Below are 5,971 nucleotides of genomic sequence, written 5' to 3' on the forward strand. Positions count from 1 at the left end.
CTTGGGTTTGGAGTGTCCATGTCGGTGCCGAGTACAAGTTACCGCGTTCAAAGTTTGGTAAGCAGCGCACTCGACCTCCAACATAACCCTTCACGTCTTGATATGCTCTCTACAAAAGCGTGCGCTAATGCAGGTACAAATTAATGTACGTCCCAGATAGTGACGATCTCTGGGAGGAAGAACCTTAAGGAACTCCCCGCACATATCAAGACTTATAGGTGAGAACGGCCAATCACCTATTTCTCTTAGTAAAACTCACAACTCATTCCTTGGGTTTAGTGTCCATGTCGGTGCCGAGTACAAGTTACCGCGTTCAAAGTTTGGTAAGCAGCGCACTCGACCTCCAACATAACCCTTCACGTCTTGATATGCTCTCTACAAAAGCGTGCGCTAATGCAGGTACAAATTAATGTACGTCCCAGATAGTGACGATCTCTGGGAGGAAGAACCTTAAGGAACTCCCCGCACATATCAAGACTTATAGGTGAGACGGCCAATCACCTATTTCTCTTAGTAAAACTCACAACTCATTCCTTGGGTTTGGAGTGTCCATGTCGGTGCCGAGTACAAGTTACCGCGTTCAAAGTTTGGTAAGCAGCGCACTCGACCTCCAACATAACCCTTCACGTCTTGATATGCTCTCTACAAAAGCGTGCGCTAATGCAGGTACAAATTAATGTACGTCCCAGATAGTGACGATCTCTGGGAGGAAGAACCTTAAGGAACTCCCCGCACATATCAAGACTTATAGGTGAGAACGGCCAATCACCTATTTCTCTTAGTAAAACTCACAACTCATTCCTTGGGTTTGGAAGTGTCCATGTCGGTGCCGAGTACAAGTTACCGCGTTCAAAGTTTGGTAAGCAGCGCACTCGACCTCCAACATAACCCTTCACGTCTTGATATGCTCTCTACAAAAGCGTGCGCTAATGCAGGTACAAATTAATGTACGTCCCAGATAGTGACGATCTCTGGGAGGAAGAACCTTAAGGAACTCCCCGCACATATCAAGATTATAGGTAACGCTGCCAATTACCTGTTTCTCTTAGTAAAACTCACAACTCATTCCTTGGGTTTGGAAGTGTCCATGTCGGTGCCGAGTACAAGTTACCGCGTTCAAAGTTTGGTAAGCAGCGCACTCGACCTCCAACATAACCCTTCACGTCTTGATATGCTCTCTACAAAAGCGTGCGCTAATGCAGGTACAAATTAATGTACGTCCCAGATAGTGACGATCTCTGGGAGGAAGAACCTTAAGGAACTCCCCGCACATATCAAGACTTATAGGTGAGAACGGCCAATCACCTGTCTCTCTGCGAGACGTGTATAAACACTGAATATAACTCACAACTTAACCCGTAAGTAGGGAAGTGTCCATGTCGGCGCCGAGTGCAAGTTACCGCGTTCAAAGTTTGGTATGCACGCACTCGACCTCCAACATAACCTTTCCCCGTCTTGATATGCTCTCTACAAAAGCGTGCGCTAATGCAGGTACAAATTAATGTACGTCCCGGATATGACGATCTCCGGGAGGAAGAACCTTAAGGAACTCCCCGCACATATCAAGACCAATAGTTAAGAACGGCCAAGCACCAGTTAGGGAGTGCGTGTAGGCGCCGAGTACAAGTTACCGCGTTCAAAGTTTGGTATGCAACGCACTCGACCACCAACACAACACGTCCCGTCTTGATATGCTCTCTACATAAGCTTACGCAAATGCAGGTACAAATGAATGTACGTCCCGGATAGTGACGATCTCCGGAGAGAGAACCTTAAGGAACTCCCCGCACATATCAAGACTGAGGTTTTGCCGTGCATGTCAGCGCCGAGTGCAAGTTACCGCGTTCAAGTTTGGTAAGCAGCGCACTCGACCTCCAACATAACACTCCAACCTCGTTATAACTCATTATAACCACGTTAATGATCCTTCCGCAGGTTCACCTACGGAAACCTTGTTACGACTTTTACTTCCTCTAAATCATCAAGTTCGGTCAACTTCGGCCGTGCCAACTGCAACTCACGAAGGAATCGCGGAAGGTGTGCCTCCAGAGACCTCACTAAATAATCCATCGGTAGTAGCGACGGGCGGTGTGTACAAAGGGCAGGGACGTAATCAGCGCTAGCTAATGACTAGCACTTACTAGAAATTCCAGGTTCATGGGGACCATTGCAGTCCCCAATCCCTACTAAATGAGCATTTGGGTGATTTCCCGTTCCTCTCGGAATGGGGGCGCCATAAGGCGAGAACACGCTGCTGCTCACATTGTAGCACGCGTGCAGCCCAGAACATCTAAGGGCATCACGGACCTGTTATCGCTCAATCTCATCTTGCTAAACACAAGTTGTCCCGCTAAGCAGGGCAAACTAAGTGACGGGCACCCGTGAGGACACCCGCACTCCTAACGTCAGGTGCGCCCGGAGCACACTACTGACAGCGTTCTAGTTAGCTTGACTGAGTCGCGTTCGTTATCGGAATTAACCAGACAAATCATTCCACGAACTAAGAACGGCCATGCACCACTACCCTTAAGTTTGAGAAAGAGCTATCAATCTGTCTTACCTCAATAAGTTCGGACCTGGTAAGTTTTCCCGTGTTGAGTCAAATTAAGCCGCAAGCTCCACTTCTTTTTTTTTTTTAATTCTTCAAGAGTTCTTTATTGAGGACCATTGTTACCCGAAAGAACCCCGCTCCTACCGGCGGGGGGTTACCACTAACGGATTTCCCCCCGCCGGGAATTCCGCCCGTTTGGGCCTTTCTCTTTATTTATTTGAATTCAAAAACTTTTTTTTTTTCACTATTTTTCCTTTCGTGAAAGGTTTTCGTTGCCGCCTTTTTAACATTAAATATGTTCCGGTAACCGTTGTCCTTGTCCTAATCCTTGCAGGTTTCACCGTATCATCACAGAGCTGCGTCAGCGCGCGGACACGTTCGCCGATGTTACGGCAGCTCGCTCGTCATCCGTGAGGCTGCTTCTTCGTTCGGCAAGCTGGGAGCTCGGCAGCTCGTCCCGCGGGGAGGCTGAGCCTCGACCTCCGCTTGCCGTTGCTCCAGCCGCCGCTGCCTCTCTCTCTGCCGCCGATTGATGCGACGCCGCTCCAATTCCGCTGCAGATGGTGGTAGTCGCCCGCGTCGCTGGCGACCCTGCGGAACCACTCTTAGTTCGCCGGCCTGTCGTCTTCGGCGGTACAGATGCTGCATGTAATTCCGACGAAGTCGCCGCATCTCCAACGTGCGTGGGAGGGAGGCAATCCCCGGCTGCGCGGGGGGATTGGCGGTTCTGGAGGGCTGACCTCCTCCTCCTCGACCTCCCCTGTTGACTCCGCTGCGTCGTTGGCCGCTGCGTCGGTGGCCGCTGCGCGTGCCACTATTGCCGGGACGACCTCGTTCTCGCCGAGCCGCTCCTGCCGACGCCGCTGCCGCATTCGCCGGGCGCTACGGTTGCGCACCTCCCGTCGCCTCAGCAGTCTCCGCTCTGCCTCCGCCATGTCCACGGGCGGGCTGGCTGCTGGATCTGGCTGAGCAGCCTCAGCAACTGCCAAGGTAAGCTGCTCCTGCCGCCAGTCCTCCTGCAGCACGGAGAGGATCCGCCGAGCCGCTTGCTGGATGCGGTCCCACGACTCAGCGCTCTCCAGCAGACGACTGCCGATGTTGTCCTCGTCGACGCCGTTCAATAGTTCCGCCCGAACATCCGCGAAGCGGGGACACACGAAGAGTACGTGGGCCACCGACTCGACCGACCCTGCGCACCTGGGACAGTCCGGGGACGGAGCGAACCCGAACACATGGAGGAATTCGTGGACGAATGCGTGTCCCACTCATACCTGCGAGAGGTAGAAGTCTACCTCCCCGTGCTTCCGTCCGTCCACAGGCGCACGTCTGGCACTTGTCGGTGGGCCCAACGTACATAGCGGCTGGTGTTCTGCGCTGCCTCGTCGTCCCACTGTTGCTGCCACAGCTGCTGTGATGCCTCCTTCTCCTCCTGCGATCGCCTCTCGACTGCTGTCCGGGCTCAACTGCAGTCGGTTGTAGCAGCGGGCGTCTTCCTTCCCAGGAGGTGGTAGGGCAGTTCTCCCGCAACCACCGCTACCTCGCAGCTGGTGGAGTGGAAGGCGCTCGTGATGCCCTGGGCCGGGCGGCGTTGTGCACGCGGTCCAAATCCGCCTGCACCACTGCAGGTCCGCGCTTCTGCCCAGACGGGTGCGCCGTAGCGGATGATGGACGCGGCCACTGCGGCGAGCAGCTTGCGCTCTTGCAAGCTCCACTTCTTGTGGTGCCCTTCCGTCAATTCCTTTAAGTTTCAACTTTGCAACCTACTTCCCCCGGAACCCGATTTTGGTTTCCCGGAAGCTACTGGAGCACCGAAGGTAGGTACCGTCTCCCAATTGCTATTGGCCTCGTTTACGGTTAGAACTAGGGCGTATCTAATCGCCTTCGATCCTCTAACTTTCGTTCTTGATTAATGAAAGCATCCTTGGCAAACGCTTTCGCTTCTGTGGGTCCTACGACGGTCTACGAATTTCACCTCTCGCGCCGTAATACCCCCGACTACTTCTGTTAATCATTACCTCTTGGTCTATTACAAACCAACGAAACCACTCGACCGAGGTCATGTTCCATTATTCCATGCAAAATTATTCTCGCCAACGCCGGCCCCGAGGACCGGACGCTTTGAACTAGCCTGCTTTGAGCACTCTAATTGTTCAAGGTAAACGAGATCCCGGGCACCATGAAGCTGGGTCGAACAAACCTTGACCGACGATGTCGCGGCGACAAGTTCTGACCCGTCACGGAGTAGAACGCCCAGGTACACCATTGTGAGTCGCAGCCGCGAGCGCGTACACGGACGGTCCCACCGAGAGGCCGGGCGCCCGCGACGGACGCGAGTCTGGACGGGGTATCAACTTCGAACGTTTTAACCGCAACAACTTTATATACGCTAGTGGAGCTGGAATTCCGCGGCTGCTGGCACCAGACTTGCCCTCCACTGATCCTTGCAAAAGGATTTATGCTCACTCATTCCAATTATGGACCATCGTTAGAGAGGTCCATATTGTTATTTCTCGTCACTACCTCCCCGTGCCGGGATTGGGTAATTTACGCGCCTGCTGCCTTCCTTGGATGTGGTAGCCATTTCTCAGGCTCCCTCTCCGGAATCGAACCCTGATTCCCGTTACCGTCGCAACCATGGTAGTCCTCTACACTACCATCATAGTTGATAGGGCAGACATTTGAAAGATCTGTCGTCAGTCGCAAGCGACCGTACGATCGGCATCCTTATCCAGATTTCAACTCAAAGCGCCCGGAGGCGATTGGTTTACTAATAAGTGCACCAGTTCCGCCGAACCGGAGGCCAACAGTCCCGGCAAATGCATGTATTAGCTCTGGCTTTTCCACATTATCCAAGTAACTGTTTGGATGAGGATCTTGTAAATTTATAGCTGTTATACTGAGCCTTATGCGGTTTCACTTTCTAGGAAGCTTGTACTTAGACATGCATGGCTTAACCTTTGAGCGAGCGTATATCCTGGTAGGATCAACCAGAATTCGAGTCAATTGCTTGACACGAACTACCTCTTGATCACGCGAGCGCAAGTCCCGCCGTGACCACCGAGATTTTGTTCTCTGACGCCGGAGCGTCGTTGGCGCCACTCGCTAAGCACAAGCAGGCAACGTCGGATGCATTGCACACGGCTAGCGGATCTCTCTGCACTGCGTCGGGTGTCCCCCCAACGTCTGTCTGGAGACATTCTAGGCCGGTACGGCACTCTGCGCACTCTTGCTTGACCTCTTTGAGCAACGGGCCTCTAAGCGGGGGTGTTGCTGGTACGACATCGACTGTTAATTCACTCACTAACGATCTCTCTGCACTGCATGTCCCTCACAACCACCGTGACGGGAGACTTTGCTAGCTTGTACGATACTCTGCGCATGCCCTTACGTTGCACATCGACTGGTACATTGCACGCACTA

This window comes from Anopheles merus, unplaced genomic scaffold (assembly GCF_017562075.2).
Source record: "Anopheles merus strain MAF unplaced genomic scaffold, AmerM5.1 LNR4000109, whole genome shotgun sequence".
NCBI lineage: Eukaryota > Metazoa > Arthropoda > Insecta > Diptera > Culicidae > Anopheles > Anopheles merus.